The sequence below is a fragment of the Protopterus annectens genome, chromosome 4.part0, assembly GCF_019279795.1.
Source record: "Protopterus annectens isolate FY-2018-M chromosome 4.part0, PAN1.0, whole genome shotgun sequence".
Lineage (NCBI taxonomy): Eukaryota > Metazoa > Chordata > Ceratodontiformes > Protopteridae > Protopterus > Protopterus annectens.
Window position 1 is genome coordinate 294,985,635 of NC_056733.1, and position 17,695 is coordinate 295,003,329.

A 17,695-nucleotide genomic window follows, 5' to 3' on the forward strand; every position below is an offset into this window, starting at 1 on the left:
ATGGTTTAGGGAACCAGATTCCTTTGATGAGGATTCCCTGTCTGGTGAAGGGCCTTGGTCCTATTCTTAACAGAAGCCTTTGTCTTTGGCTTATGGTTCTGATGAAGAGGAGCCTGTTAACCCTGAGTCTCATTTCAAAGAATTGTCCTTTGGGGGCACAACTGCTAAGATGACGGAATTCTTCAAGTATCTGATATTCCGAGAAGATATTATGAGTTGCTTCAGGTGGATAGTCCTCAACCAAACTGGCAGTTCTTCCTGTGATGGCTGCCTTCTTAAGATACTTTCATTGCTGCTTCCAAGTCTCCTGCTCCTCAGCCTCCTGCTCCTAAGAAACCTGATAGACAATCCTCAGGAACCTTATAGAACCTATTTTTATTTAAATGTTCTTCTCCTGATCTTGCTGTGGTGTCAGCCTTTTCTGACAAAGCTTCTAACCTTTTGCTCTTTTCCAAACTTTTGCCTTATGATAAGGATAGCACGGCAATGGGAAGGATTGGCAAGAAAATGTACACTGCTTCTACTTTGGCCTTTAGGCTATTAATTACCAGACCCATATGACCAGGTATGCTCAGGTCTTGATTGCTCAAGCTTGTCTCTGCCCTCCCTGATTCCGATGACAAATTTTCTCCCTCATCTTTTTTAGGTTTTGCTTCTCAAGTGGCTTGCCATGCTATTAACAGCTGTGATGCTGCTGATGCCTCTTCTAGGCTGCAGCTTTTGGGTCAATCATGAGGTGTTATCCTTGGCTTCATCTCCAGTCTCTCCCTGAGGACATTAAGGCCAAGTTGTTGGATGCTCCTTTGGATAGCACTCATCTTTTTGGGACTGCTGCTGACATGTTTAAGTCAACAGAAAGGCAAAGCATTGCAAGACCTTAAAATTGTTGTCTCTGCTATCCCTAGGTTCCAATAGGATTATCCTTCTAGATCTGATTTTGTTTGCATGCAACCCTGCCTGACTAAGTGCCTGTGACAGTGAGGCCCTGAAGTAAAACGGTAATGTCCCTGGTGGTACCAGATCTCTCAATGAGGGATCTAATATAAAAAGGTACTCCTTCAAAAAAGATTTTTAAAAGTCTAAGGGAAGCAAAGGGAGTATGGTGTTCACCCACATGAAAATTAGAAATAGCAGCTAACTGTACTTTAGTCACAGAGGAACTGGCCCTTGACTGAAGAAAGACCCACTAAGGACTCCAAAACAGAAAGAAGCAGGGCCAAAAAAACGGTCCAGTCCTTTGGAGCAAGCCCAAATCGAAAATCCCATCAAGTTACTTTGGTAAAATTTCCTGGTAGAGGGCTTTTCAGAAGAGGTAAGAATGTGAACATCATCATAGGAAAGCCTGGAACTGTTGGCCATTATTAGAAATGGAGAAACCAAACAGTCAGATTGAGGGACTGGGTGAGGCCTGCCAGAAGAATGACAGATTAGATCTCGACTGTGATCCAGAACCAAAGGGTGATGAACTAGGTAACCTTCTTGGAATTGCCTCCCCACTGCAAAAGGGAAGCACCCATGGTTACCATAGCCAGAGATGTAGCAACATACAATGAGATGCTCCAAAAGAACCACAGGGAAAGTTATCCACCACTGACTGTCTGCAAATTAGGGTAAGCCTGACAGTATAATTCATCAGTTGATGGAGGATGAACCACAGAACAGAAACAGTCCACCGAAGGACCTTGCATTACAACGAGATAAATTGATGCTGCCATGGATCCCAAAGACAATGAATCAGATAGCCTGGAGGATGCTGGTACAGCAACACTTAAGAAGCTTGCAGGCAAACAGATGACAGTTTGGCTATCTGACAGCTGGTGCCCAGGTGGCACCTTATAAACTCTAATACCTGAACTTTCTCCAGTGCAGATTTCTCTCAAATGACCATAATTCCTACAGATAAGCACTGGTGGAGTAAAGAGTATCGGGCTTGAATGAAGGAGTCTTCCATCTTCCAAGGTGGCCATTATGAACCAGTTATCTAGATGAGGGAAAACCCTAAACTCCTGCAGTCTGAGATGCATGGCTACAACTGCCATACACCTGGTGAATACCCAAGGGGCTGTGGTGAAGCCAAATGTCAGTGCCCTGAACTGAAAATAATTTGCTCCCAGCTGGAAGCATGTATGCCTTCTTGATTGCTTGGTTACTTTGATATGATAGTAGAAGTCTTGGAGGTCCAGTGAGTACTTCCAATAGTCCTTCCTCAGCACACTCAATATGGAATACAACTGACCATCCAGAATGATAATCAGTTTCACACAGGTGTTCAGTTGACTGAGGTCCATGAGTGGCCTTAGGTCCCAGTTCTTCTTTGGAACTAAAGAGAATGTTTGAGTAGACTCCAGATCTTCTCTGATCTGGTGGGACCTTCTGGAAGACTTGCTTGTTTAGCAGCTTTGAAATCTCTAAAGCCTTTACCCTTCATTGTGGGGGTGAAATGTCTGGAAGAGACTTTAAGCTTACGTTTGGAGGGGGAAGAACAGCTTCTGGTAATTATTCTCGGTAACCATTAAGCTTGAGAGATTACTGCCCAGGACCGTGAGTACAGAGATAAGCTTTCCCAGATAGACTCTTGAGCAGGGCAGTCAAGCAAACATTCAGGAATGTTGAAAGAAATTGTCAGTTAATGGTTCTCAAAACCCTTGGTGTTGCAGAACGCCTCTGCATCTAGGAAGATGACCACTGCCATTCTCCTCTCTGCCGTTAGGGCCCTTTCTCCAAAAGTGTCAGGGGTAAAACCCTGGGACTTACGGAACAATAGGAGTTTACCACCCTGCTGGTTGGAGGAAAAATATGTTTGCAGACTGGAGAACTGGATTCCAACGGCAGAAAGTTTTATCCTTCTTCTCACTCCTTGTAAGAGTATCTTTTACTTTAGGTTCAAAGAGAGTGGACCCATAAGGGGCATTCATGAATAATATCTTGAAGTTGTCCATAAATTCACATAAACTCATCAAGGCATAATGGTAGACAGCAATGCCAGTACCAGCTGCTTTTGATAAGCCATCCAAGACATTACACAATAGGCTCAGGGACACACTGGAAAAAGCCTGAATGGTAGCCATCTGCAACTCCAGCAATTTCTTGGACTCCACAGTCATATCAACAGAGAAGGAAAGACTTCAAGACCTCATTAAGCAAGCAGGCCATGTAGTCCAGTGTACTTAGAGCAAATGTTGAAGAGTACACCCACTTCCAGAATCTTTCCAACATTACAGGCTTCCTGTTCAGGGGATGAACAGAGGAACTCTTCTCAGGCAGTCTCTTATGGTGGCTGCTGCCATCACAATAGCATCCACTGGGGCCCTTACAGCAGTAAATCCTGTCCATTTAAAAAACTAAAATTTTGTTCCGTTTACAGGGTATCAGTTCCACCACATCCAGTTCCTTCCAAGCCCACTGGGACACAAGATCAACTAAATTGTTGGCAGGGAGAAACCATCTAGGATGTAGATGGGCCAAACTCAATGACCTTCTGGAACATTGGCTCCTCCAGGGAAGGTGTGCCTGTAGACTAACCTCTCCTTGGTCTTAACAATTCAAGGAGATCCATGAAGGGAACATCTTCCAAAGGAGATCTTGGGAACCCTTTCCCCTCATCAATTTTCATGTATTTTTCATGAGGGGACTCCAGCAGGGAAACTGAATGCCTCCTTTTGCATTGTTTCTCCATGTTCCTCATTGACAGTGGTGTCCACGGAGGAAATGGAAGCATCAAGGGAGCCCATAAGCTGGACATGCCTAATGCCAGTTGGCCCAATGGTCCCAAAAGCAGAGAATGAGTGAGAACCAATGCACCTGACCTAGCAAGGATTCTGGGAGAATCTGAGAGAGTGTATGACTCTTCCTCTCCTGAATGGAAGAGAATCTTTTTAAAGGCCTCGAAAGTAGAAGCTGAAAGAATATCCTCCCTTGATACAACCAATCTAGGATCCAAAGCTGGTGCTGCAGCAGAGCTGTCAAGGATCACGGCCCTGAAAGGTAGGGATGGGCTCAAAGTCTGAGTTAACCCCCCCCCACCGACCCTGACACTGACTTCTCTATTCTGGGACCTGTTGAGATCTGATGTGATCACAGTCTACCACCTCAGATCTAGCACCAGTGTCTCTAATGGACAGAGGCAGCCTGTAAACACTACCCCAGTTTACATCTACCCCTTAAAATAACCTCTACAGCACATAAACTTGCAGGATACAACTGGGAGGCTTGGCTTTGGCTTACAAAAGTCCCAGTGGTCATTAGCCTAGTATACACCTATGAATGAGGCAAATACATAACAGTTGAAGATATCCAGACTATCGGTTCTGGCAAGGGTACCACATAGTGACCACCCAGATCTAATACTAACTGATCTGAAGGCTCGATTGGAGAAGATACGTAAATCCAAACTAAAACTAGCAAACTTCCAAATAAAACTTGTACACAGTAGTGTTCCCAGCTATGTGGACTTATAAAATATGCGCTTTTGTCCTTATATAATCAGACTTCATCAGATAAACCTTGACTACACACAATTAAACATTTAAATGCACTTGAGTTTAATGACATGCTCTTCTGATGACCAAGATAATTTCCTATTTAAAATCATACATTCAATATTACACATAATAAACATTATTCATAGAACAATACTGTTTTGTAAACAATTATCTAAAAACAACTCATTTATGATAAGCTCTCATTTTTAACAAACAACTGATTGCTAGCATTTCATTAAGACCAGGTGGTGCCATAGTATTTAGTTGTATCTGCCACTACAACTGGTGCCTTGAATACAGAAATAAAAAATTTAGAAAGGGTTATTACACAGGATTTACTACATTCTAAATACAGGATACAATATGCTAATATTTTTAAAGAAATAGAGAATCTGAGGTTATTAAACAAAAGAAAGCCAAAAAATCAAACATGGCCATTTAGATTACATAGACAGGAAAGCATACCCTCAACCTCATAAAATTCAAGGACCTAACAACATGAGGTACAGATCAGAAGAAAAAAGTGCTACAACTAATTTACAGATGGAAGACCAACAAGTATATGATCCATCCACTTTAGAATACCTTCCACTTCAGCACTTGGACCACCTGAGGAACAAGAACAACAATGTACAGTCCGCAACAGGGCTTATGACAATAACCTGGCCAACATCACCACTTTACCCAAGAAACACATATTTGACAGAGGCAGAACAAGAAGTTACAAAAGAGAATGAGGAGGTGACTTTTCATGACAATATGTATGAAAATGACTTTAACAGTACCTATAAACCCTGTAGCATTATGTCTAATTCTACTTATGACTATAAAGTATATAATTTTAGTTTTTTTTTTTATTTTAAACAAAAATATGCCGATATATTCAGTAACGGATTTTCTTCTGTTCCAGCAAAGAGTGCACAAGTTACTAGAATACTAAGTTAATAAAAATTATACATCAGAAAACTGAATTTAAATATATTATTAGGAGCCAATCAAAATTATAGTAATAATCACGTATGGATACCAAGTACATATGACCCCCCTTCATTTGACACTACAAATTTTTGAACAAATGTACAAAATTCATATTCGTTAGTGCTGCAACATCAACTATCTGTTAAATGGTACATTATGAATTCTATGTAAAGGGAGATGATTGACAAAATTTCTATACTTAATAATTTGAGATTTATAAGACCAGATAAAGGGGGTAGATTCATAGGTTCATAGATTACTACTAAGCTAACTGCACTTGCGAGTCATTTTAAGCCTAGCCAATTATCCCTTGTGAGACTTAAACCCTGCATATTGTGCTTGCAAAGCAAACTCCTTAACCATTAGGCCACACTGACAGCATTGTAGTCAGGGACCAACTTGATTATGTACAAAGAGTGTACAATACAGTACTTGACACATACAGTGAATCATCTCTGAATTAAATTTAGGTATCCTAAGAAAATGGTTGTAACGCTCAATGACATGATTATGCAAGGGAAGATCAGCCCTTGAAATTATACATTTATGTATATAGAGAAACAGTACAGTTGTGTATACTTACCATAAATGCAGATGTTAGAGTGTGTTCACTGCTGCAGTCCTAACCATCGGGTTATCCATGCTGTGGTATCCCTCAGTTGGTCCGAATACCAGAGTCAAGGTTTTGTGTGTCAGCTGCTGTCACTTCCTGGCTGACATCAGGTCGTCTGAACTAAAAAGGACAGCAGGCGACGCCATTACCTCAGTTTTTCTTGCCTTACCCAATCAAAGAATTCCAATTTTAATAATTAATTAGTAGTCCTGGGGTCAGAGACCGCCATAGAAATATGTGTCTCTAAGGAAAGCAGATATCAGGGAGAAGGAGGGAGGGAAAGCATGACTGCAGCAGTGAACACACTGTAACATCCCATCCATTGGTCAAGATTCCTCTTGACAAGGCCAGGCGAGTGCTCTGCCTCACATAGACGGATTTTGTTCCCAGCATGAGAGTCTTTGGGTGATGAATCTATGGCATAGGTCACCTCTGAGAGCAAGCGGTAACACTGAATATATAACTGGAGTTCTTTCAGTCGGGCATAAGACAGATTTTTTTGAGACCCTTTATCCTTTGGTGAGGAACTTTGTGGCCTCCTGCTGCAAGTGTCGGTCAGATATATATTAATGAATGGGGCATTGTACTCGATTGGTCTGATGTGTGAGTGAGTATAGGGGTATGACTATGACTTACTTGATCTAGATGTGAATCCATGATGTAAGGTGGGCAATGTAGTCTCTCTTCCTAACTACTTTAGCAATATGGGTATGTCAAATGAAATACTACTGTACACCCTCTCCTGGGTCCCTAACTCTGCATTTCTTGGGCATTTAAATTTAGGGGCTCTGGCTGGCTCACACCAGTCCATTTCTGTGAGACCCTTCCTTCTGGATATCTGTGTACACCACTTGTGACAGGCTTTGAGTCTGATATGGCGCCAACAACTCTGACCCTGAGATCCTGTATCCTCTCAGCCAGGTTGCACCACCTTGTAATGTAAATGTTTACATTTAAGATGATGAGATGAGTTTATCAATGATGCCCGAAAGGGGTATTCTCGCCAGGTCTAGGTAGGTCTAGGTACCGGACTGCCTTCGCCAAGAATCTTCCGCTTGACTTCAAAAGTTTCCTGCTTGCATGAAGTCAAGTTGACAAAAGATCTGCGCTGGATCCAAAGTCAAAAAAATTCTGGATGCAAGTCTGCAAAATTTCTATGATCCTTTATTTATTTTGCAGATAAGGCTTGTCTAGTATTCCCAGTCTATATTAGGTAGTTGAAGTCACCTAGGTATGGTGGTGTTAGGAGACATTTATCCCCTCCTGTGTTTTCAGGAAGGGCCATAGTTTCCTGTTCCTTAGGCGGTGCTCGGTGGCCTGTAACATGCTACAGTCTTTGTGGTTGGTTGCACTGGGATGGTTTCACCTGGATGGTTTCCACACCAGTCTATTGCCACCAGTCCTGAATGATGGTGTCCTTGATGAATATGGATAATTTGTCCCTCTTTCTTTTCTGTGAGGTATGCGGGGATATGGAAACTGATATGTCTAGCCTGTAACCAGGTTTCTGAACTCAGGAGCCTTGAACCAGGTTTCTGTCACTGTCAAGATACAGAGTGAATGGCCATTGAGGTTGAGACTTGAGGTTGAGACTTCAGCATGCCTTAGTTTTCTTTGTTGTTTTTTTTTTTGGTAGTTTTTTCTTTTTTTTTTTGTTGGTTTTAGAACGGAGCCTTGTCAAAAAAGGCACTATCAGCATGTCATCCCAGGCAGACAGACATTGATCCCCCTTTGAAATGACACAGAGTTAGCAATTCAATTGTTAAATCTGATCATCTGTCTTGGTATTGGTGGCATCATTCTGGTGAAGGTAGGATACTGCTGGTCAGGGTCAGGTCATACCCTTTGTTTATGTGTATGATTTGAATCTACATTTATGGTAAGTGTACACAACTGTACAATGTTCTTTGTGTTTCACTGCTGCAGTCCAAACCATTGGGAAGATTCCCAAAGCTGAGGAGAAGGATGGAAGGTTAGCAGAAACTTAAGATTGGGAGAGCATGCCCTGCAGAACTGCAGAGGCAAACCCAGCCCTAGCTTTTGAGAATAGGTTCAGATGGTAATGTTTGGTGAAGGTGTGGACTGAAGTCCATGTGGCAGCTTCCAGGATGTCCTTGGTGAGTACCCCTCTAAGAAATGCTGAGGTTTCCCTAGTGGAATGGGTTCTGATGGTCCTAGGGAGTGGTTGTCCATGTAAGGGAGTAGTAAAATTGGATGCAGTGTGCTATTTTTGGAAATGGTCTGTTTGGATATTGGTTTCCCCTGTGCCCTGTTTTAAAGATGACCAAGAGCTGGTCAGTTTTCCTGAATGTCTTTGTATGATCCAGATAAAATCTGAGTTGCCTGTGCACATCCAAAGAATGCAGTATCCTATCCCCCTTGTTCTGAGGGTTAGGGAAGAAGGTGAGCAGGTGGATGGCCTAGTTGAGGGTAACATCCAAAACCACCTTTGGCATGAAGGAGGGATTGGTTCTCAGGGAGACCCTGTCTGCATGGAAGATGATAAATGGCTCAATGGCCATTAAGGCTTGAAGCTCTGACACTCTCCTGGCTGAAGTAATAGCCAGGAGAAAGGCAGTCTTCAAAGAGAGGTACTTTAACTCTGAGGATGCTCCAGGGTCAAAAGGAGGCAGAGTACGCTTTTCTAAAACATAGTTCAGGTCTCAGGCTGGGGTGGGCTGTCTTCTGGGAGGCCTGATATTAGAGGCCATTTTCTGTTCTGTGTCCAGTAAGGCTCTCAGAAATATGATTTTCCTGGTAGGTGTCTGTTTTGATTTCTTTTCAGTGATAGTGAACCCCAGAGAGGTGAGTGGGGTTTTTACAAATGAGAGGAGCTGCAGGAGCAGTTCCTTGCAGTCTGCCTGGATGAGACAGTCACCCAGGTAAGGGTACATCTGTACATTGTTTTGCCTGCAAAAGGCAATGGCAGGAGCTAGACATTTGGTGAATACTCTGGGAGCAGTATATAAGCCAAAGAGCAAAGCAGAGAATTGAAAGTGTAGTGATCCTGCTCTGAAGCGCAGGAATTTTCTGCACAATTCCCTTATTGGGATGTTCAGGTAAGCGTCCTTTAGGTCTAAGGTGACCATCCAAGCTTTGTTTGGCAGCATTGGTAGAAGCTGTTGTAAGGTAAGCATTTTGAATCTTGGGATTACCACGAAGGTATTGAGAAAGGATAGGTCCAGGATGGGACGCCAAGTCCCCTCTTTCCTGGGAACAAGGAATAGTCTGGAATAGAATCATTTTGCAACTTGTTCTGGAGATACAGCTTCTACTACCCCTAGGGATATTAGGTTTTGCATTGGTTTTAGTGCTTCTGCCCACTGGTTTGCAGGTAGGTCTGGGTACTCTCTTGGAGGTGGTAGTTCTTGAAAATTGAATTTGTACCCCTGAGCAATGATTTTTAAGATCCACTGATCTTTTGTTATAGAGTTCCAATTTTCTCTGCATAGAGGTAGCCTTCCTCCTAGCTTTTGGTGTGGTGGAGGCAGGAAGAGATGGGAAAGGTAGACATTGAGTGTTTAACATACAGGGTTGCTTTTGACCTCCCTACTCTAGTGTTTGAGGGGTGTCACTGTTTTGTTCTTTGCTGGCCTTGAGTTTTAGTCCTGGTTGGTCTGTCCCTACAGGTTTTGCCTTGTGCCTGCCTGTTTGGTGCAGGAAAGGACCAGTGTTAAAATTTCTGCTGAACCTAGGAGGTTGTACTTGAAGAAAATCTTTAACAGTCTACATCGATTTTGCCTTGTCTTCCACCTTTAAGTACCTCTTCAGTTTTCTGCCTGAACAAGCGGTCTTTGTCAAGAGGTGCATCCATGATTTTAGCTTTGACATGATCAGGGAGAGGTTGTTCCTTCAGCCATGCATGTCTTCTAATAACAGATCCTGTCACTGCTGCCCTGCTAGAAGCTTCTAGGGCATCAAATCCACAGTGCAAGGAGTGCTTTGCCACCCAAGGTGAAGAGTGCAATAATTCTGCTATCTCTTTATTGTTGGCAAAATCTGGAAAAGCACAACCTTTCTGTTTCAAAAGTTGCAAAGTGTGCTGTTGATATTTTAACATACAGAACTGACAGTTGAGAGCCCTTATAGTTAAAGTTGCAGAGGTATATACGTTTTACCCCATCTGTCCAGAGCCCTGGATTCTTTGTCTGAGGGAGTAGGATTCTTTACAGAGGTAGCCTTAACTCCCTTAGGTCCCCGAGTAATCACCTCTGGATCTGCTATAGTATTTCTGTAGAGGAATTTATGAGAGTCAGGTACCCAGTAGTATCTGTCAGGTTTTCTGGGGGCAGGTGGAAAGGTTTCAGGGGTAAGGCTGGATTCTTAGTAAACCTCATCTACCATCTCCAAGATGGGTGGGATGCCCCTGTGCTGGGGTAGGTCCAGAAACGTAGTCTTTTCTTGGATTGAGGGAAATCCGGTGATTCCCATTGGAAGTGTTCCCTGAGGGTGTGGAGGATTTCCCCAAAGGAAAAGTCCTCTGGAGGTGATGCAGACAGTATAGATTCTTCTGCATCTGAGTTTTCATAGGCAGTAAGAGGATTTTCTTCTTCAAAAATAGTCTCGTCAGATCCCTCTTGAGTCTAAATCCAAATCGGATGCCTGGAGAAGGTTCCCTTCTCCTTTTGGCTGGTATGGCCTGATTACCCCTGATGAAAGTGCTGAGATCCTCTGCCATTTTAAGCATTCTAGTTTGTGGAGGGGGAGGAGTAGTGGAATGGAGACTTTTTGCCGTTTTCTTTGGAGTAGCTCTAGGTCTGGCCTGAAGAGTACCCCTTGGTGCTGTCAGTGTGTTAGTCGGAAGACAGGGTGAAGGTCTTGAAGTGAATTCCGAAGTGCGAGCTGTATTCTCGGAAACTGGTGCCTGTGTAGTGGCTCCAGACCCAACAGAGGCAGAGACAGCTGAAGGCTCGTTAAGACGATGCAGTGTTCTGTGGCATACAGGACTCCGAAAGGGTCTCAGTAGAGGCCTGCGAAGTAACAGAGTCAGGCATCAGGGGCTGCGAAAGCGCCTCACTGAATTCCGAAGAACTGATGACCATTTTAGCTGTGGTATCGTCAGAAGGCTTGGCCTTATGCAGTCTGCCTCTATCCCTATCTTTACATTTTTTCAGAAGATCTGCGGTTTGCTGACTGACGGATGCCATATCGGTAATCGGAGACGGAAGACAAAAATATGTGGCTGCAAACAGAGCTTCACGACAAATAGTTCTAGCATTAAAGAGGGCACAAAACCAACAGCGGGGTACGTTGTCATCTGGGCCTAAGTAAGTGACACAATAAGAATGGAAGTCTCAGTGTGGTATTTGCTTTCCACAGGCGAGACAGTTATTGACTTTTTTGGACATCGGTTAGTGCAAGAAAAAGGAAGGATCAACAATGGGGTACTTAGCCTTAGACATTTTCAGCTGAAGTTCGAAATCTGGAAACAGCCGACTGGCACTGTTGCAAATTATTTCTGCTACAGGCTCCATGACATGAAAGACTGAGGTAATGGCATCACCTGCTCTTCTTTATAGCTCGGACGACCTGACATCTGTCAGCAAGCGACAGCAGGCGATGCACAAAACCTTGACTCTGGTATTCGGACAGACTGAGGGCTACCACAGCAAGGATAACCCAGTGGTTAGGACTGCAGCAGTGAAACACGAAGAACATCATCAATTCCCACAACATTTGGGGTACCTAAGATACAGATTTTTGTGTATAATCCACCATTAAGACCTATAGTGGATGCAACTACCTCAAAAAGTAATTTTACAGCAAGATATTTGGACCACCAGCTAAAATAAGGTATAGTGCAAGTGGTTCACCTTAATAAAGAAAAAGGAGTACCATCGGTCTGGCTTTTGGCCCCTTATATGCCAACCTTGTCATTACTGAATGGGAAAACAATTATATATTTAACAGTAAATATAATTAAATCGTGGTGCCTGTATACACGGTACCCAGCTGACATTTTTATTATGTGGACAGATAAAGAAAATATTCAGAAATTTATGGAATAAATTAATCAGACCACTACGCTTTTAAAATTTACACATACTGCTGATACAAATTCCATACCATATTTAGATTTATTACTCATTAAAGAAAATACCTTGAAAATTCTAATTTCATGAATATACAGAAAGCTAACATATTCTAATTTCTTCTTGTATTATACTAGCTGACATCCTTTATATCAAACATGCAGTTGTTAAAGGGCAGATGGTGAGGGCAGCAAGGATGGTCATACTATTTGAAGATTTCAAGGAGGAATGTTAAATATTAAGGAATATGTTTCTTAGTAGAAACTATCCATTACATTTAATTACATTAATGATAAAGTTATTTTAAAGAGAAAACAGGGCATTTATGCCCCTCTGTTGGCTTCTAAATTACACACAGAGCAAAGTAGTGTTCAATTAACAAATACAAGCAAAGAAGAAAAAAATGCTAGTAAATATTAATAATATTAATGACAGCCAAGATACCAACTTGGTTCCACAAAGGTTCTATAATATATCTTTGTTACTACCTATTCAGTGGACAGTAAGACAACATCAGATACAAGGTACAAAAACTGGCAACTAATGAACATCAATACAGATATATCAAATAGATGGGATCACAAACCCCACACAGTATACAAGATGGGCAAGAGTTTTAAACATATTTTTGAAAATTTAAGAAAGAAAAATAAAAACAGTACATTAAATAATATGATGAAATGTGGGCATTGTAGACAGTGCAAACATATACGTGTACAACAATCAATACATGTGGCAAAATAGAACATTATGGCTTCAGGAAAATTCAACTGTAATACCCAGGGAGTTGTTTTCAAAGCAGCCTGTCAAGAATGTCTTGTGTACTACATGGGAAAACTCAACACAGACTAAAAGAAAGAATACAGGAACACATTTATGAACTTGTCACAAAAGTAAATACTAATGCTTTATATAAGCATATTAATCATTAATCAACTCATTATTTCTTCTTTTTATCTTGGAAAAAGTTGAGCGGAATCCAAAAGATGGCCCATGGAACACAATTCTTGAACAAAGAGAGTTCTAGTGGCAGATGCCACTAAATGCCATGGTACCACCTGCTCTTAATGAAATCAATTGTTTATTAAAAAGGATTATAAATTAATTGTTTTTAGATAATTTTTTTTACGTAACAGTATTGTTCTAGGAATAATAATGTTTATTATGTACATATTGAATATAAGACTTTAAATAGGAAGTGATCTTGGTCATCAAGAGGTCATGTGTTTAAGCTCGAGTGTATTTAAATGTTTAATTCTATATAGTCAAGTTTTAGGTTCATAGGTTCACAGGTTCATACTAGGCTATCTGCCCGAGGGCATTTACAAGCCTAGCCCATAGTTTTGTGGCTTACGCCACCCCTTTAGTATGGGGAACTATACCCATTATTTTGCTGTGCCTCTGTTGAGCAGTGACACTGAGGTAATCCCTGGGGTATATCTGCGATCTCCCATCCATTGGTCAAGATTTCTCTTGAACAAGGCCAGCGAGGTGCTCTGCCTCACATATACCGGGATTTTATTCCACAGCATAGGGAGTCTTTGGGTGATGAATCTATCCCTCCAGCACGTCCTATTAATAGCCGTGTCGAGGTTTAAGTCTCCGCCCTTTGTGGCTCTGATGGATCTAGATGTTTTGAGGTGAAGCATATTCATCAAATCTGGGTTTGACATGGCCTTGTATGTTAGGCAAAGGTCACCTCTGAGCAAGCGGTGTGTTTACTGAATAGAGCTGGAGTTCTTTCAGTCGGGCAGCATAGGACAGATGTTTGAGACCCTTTATCCTTTTGGTGAGGAACTTTTGTGGCCTCTCCAGCTGCTGCAAGTGTCGGGTCAGATACATTCCGAATGGGGCATTGTACTCAATCATTGGTCTGATGAGTGATGAGTATAGGAGACTATGACCTCCCTTGATCTAGATGAGAATCCCTTCATGATAAGGTGGGCAATGTAGAAGGTCTTCCTAACTACTTTAGCTACATGGGTGTCGAATGACAGACTACTATCAACCTGGGTCCCCAGGTCCCTGATAACTTCTTCTGTGCTCAGTGGATTGCCACCTATTTGGTAGCTAGGTAACCTTGTTTTTCCCAAGGGTATGACTATGCATTTTGGCATTTAAATTTAGGCCATGGCTCTGGCACCAGTTATCCGCTTCTGTGAGACCCTTCTGAAGGATATCTGTGTCAGATGTGTTTTCTACTATGGCTTCAGTTTGCAGTCATCTGCAAACTTTGTCAGCCATAACCCTCCTGTGTTTGCTTGTACTCGAAAAGTAGATGCCAAACAAGAGTGGGCCCAGGACTGAGCCCTGTGGTACACCACTTGTGACAGGCTTTGAGTCTGACATGGCGCCAGCAACTCTGACCCTGTGGGTTCTGTCACTCAGCCAGTTTGCAACCCATCTTGTGATGTATGGGTTAACATTTAAGCTGATGAGTTTTCAATGATACCCGAAAGTGGGGTATTGTATCGAAGGCCTTCGCCAGATCGAGGTAGGCTGTATGGACTGCCTTTCCCTCATCAATGGCTTTGGTGACTGTTTCAAAAGTCAACCAAGTTTAGAAGGCATGATCTGCCTTGACAAAGCCAAACTGGGATGGATCCAAAGTCTGCAAATTCCCTATGTCTTTATTTATGAGGTCCATTATGATCCTCTCCATGGCTTTGCAGATAAGGCTTGTCAAGCTAATGGGCCGTAATTTCCAGAGTCGGTGGAGGCACCGCCTTTGTGAAGTGGGACCACAGTTGCAGTGCGCCACTCCCTGGGTAATGCATCCAGAGGTAAGACTATGATTAAACAGCTGTCCTAGCTGTGGGTTTAATTCGTTGAGTTCATGGAGCACACAGCCGGGGACACCATCAGGTCCCATGGATGCTGTGTTTTTGCTTTGGAGAGAGCAGTTCTCACTTGGGCTTGGAGATGTTTGGGGCTGCAATCGCTGGTATAGATATCTCTCCTTTGGGGAGGGGAGAAGTTTGCACTGAACCTGTCAGCCAGTATGTTGGCAATGTCTGTAGGATCAGTAATCTTCACATCATTTTGAACTAGTTCTGAGCATATCTGGGAGTTTCCTCCCAGGTTTCTAACATAGCTAAAGAAGGCCTTATGATTGTCTTTTGAGTCTTTAGCTATTTTTCTCTCAAAATTTGCTTTGGATGATTTTATGAGAGCTCTTAGTTTTTACTTAATAGTGATCAAGGGTGTCTTACCTTTTAAGGATTTTGCTCTATCTTGTAGTAGCTTCCTCCTTTGTTGTAGAGTTTGTTTATGGCTGGGGTCCACCAGACTGGACGCTTGCCTTTGGTACAAAGAGTCTTTGTTTTGCTTGGGATTGCCTTATCCATGCAGTCCTGCAGGTGCTGGTAGAAGGCATGTAAGTGATTCAGCTGCTTGAGTACTGTTTTCCGCCGCTCGGGGCCTTAAAGGAGACCACACTAGTCTTTAGAAGTGTGAAGTCGGCCGAGAAGTTCTTACTGTGGTCTTTTTTATTTCAGGTGGGGTGGGATGAGGACCTCCAGCAGATTAGTTTGTGATCTGATCTCACCAGTGAGGGGTATACTTCCGTGTTGAACATTGTGCTCCCATGTTCTGATGATGAGATCAAGTATGTTTTCTCCTCTTGTGGGATGGTGACTAGTTGTTCCATGGCATTTGAGTTTATGAATTCCAGGAACTTTTGGGCTAGGTGTTTGGGCTTGAGTAGTGTTCCCAGTCTATATTAGGGTAATTGAAGTCACCTAGTATGATGGTGTTTGGTGATACATTTATCCCTCTAGTGTTTTCAGGAAGGCCATGTGAGGTTCCTGAGTTTGTGAGGTGGCCTGTAACATGCTACAATTTGCAGAGCAGTCTTGCCTATGGTTAATTGCACCTGGATGGTCTCCGATGCATCGCAAAGCGTTACCAGTCTTGAGGTGTGGGTGTCCTTGATGAATATGGATACCCCCCCCTCCTTTCTTGGTATTGTCCGGATTTTGGGGCCGGAACGCATGATAAGAGGTAAAACCTGATAGTGCTGGGGTGCTCTCAGGAGCCTTGAACCAGGTTTCTGTCACTGCACAGACATCGATGTTCTCCATACTGAGAAGGGCCTCGAAAAGGCAGCATTTTGAGATTTAGACTTCTGGCATTGAGCAGCATTACCCTTAGTTTTTTTCCTGTTTTGTGTTTTATCTGATAAAGTCTGGTTATATAAAGACAAAAGCACTTATTTTTTAATAAAGTCCACATAAGTGGGAACCCTACCAAGTTCAGACAGGAAAAGATACTAAGACAGGAATGGCAAGCACGGGCCCTGCAACCCCTGAGATGGGGGGGGGGGGCAGTGGAAAGAACTCTAGCTGAATCTATGTCTTCAGTTGGGGAAGCAGGAAGAACTACTTGAATCTGTGTCTTCATGAAGTTCCTCATCATCCTATCCAAATCTGCTTCAGTGGGACTCGGAGTACTGCACTGATTTAAAAGATGATGCTGATAAGGGCAGGCTTGAACTCCAATGGTTGTGCTCTCCAATGGGAGTGTCTGTGATGTGATACATGAAGGGAATGGAGTCAGACAGTCTGCTCCAGAGGACCATTCATGGCAGGGGACCAGATCCTAGCCCAATCCAAGCCCAGGGATGAAGTGGTGGAAGTCAGATCACAGAGGAGTGACATCTTTGGAGAAGGACCAGAAATTAGCATTGGATCTGGCACTCACTTTCATCACTTCTTGACACCTTCAGGCACCTTTTTTCTTAGTCTTCTCCCTTATGTGATTATCTGAAGGCTTGTCTGAAGTCTTTTTGTACTGAAGGAAGTCAGCTAATAAAGTGGCCGGTTCTCCTGTGGTGGCAGGGAGAAGGTCCTTTAAGATAAGTTTAGACCACTGGTCCAAAGAGGCCCAAGATCAGAAGAAACAGCATAGCTCACAAGCCTCTTCTGAGCAAGTCACTCCCAAATATTAGATATACTTAACATGCAGGTCTTGGGGTGAGGATTTTGTGCCTGCATGCCAAGCACTTCTTAAATCCAGAAGTCTTGTTGGACATCCTGAAACAACCTACAGTAAAGTATACACACAGAACTAAATACCCTAACAACAGTGGAGAAGTAACACTCCACCCAAGAAAAACACCCTAATACCCTGAGACTGTCCAACAACAGAGCAAAGAATATGTTTACACATAAACTTTAACTATTTTTTTCACAACTGAAAGGGTATCTGAAGGAAGATGAAAAAATGTCAGGAAGCCACCAACTACAAAGATAAATTACCCCAAAACAGGAGATAATAATGCTGCAGGCAAAAAAAATAAATAAATACATAAATAAGTAAAAGTATAAAGGCAGGAACCAGCTGATAACACAGATGACTGACTACCTGAGCTTGAAAATGTAGAACATTGAACACTTATCTTTGGAAATAACTCTGCGACAAGCACTGAGCATATAGACCACTTCTGTCTTGCAAAGTGGCAAACGAGATCTGAAGGACTGGCAGGATAGTGGTGCATTATGGGAAAGGGAGGAGCTCCAGCCTTGAAGCACAGTCTTGTCTAAAGTAATGAACTTAAACCCATACAGATCATTTATACACATTTGTTGAGG

The 17,695-nt window shown here is 42.5% G+C and overlaps 1 protein-coding gene across 1 annotated transcript in view; it reads right to left on the bottom strand.

The window, feature by feature from the left end:
• TFIP11 (tuftelin interacting protein 11) overlaps positions 1-17,695 on the bottom strand; it is a 725,612-nt gene that overhangs the window by 636,205 nt on the left and 71,712 nt on the right. The window lies entirely within an intron of this gene.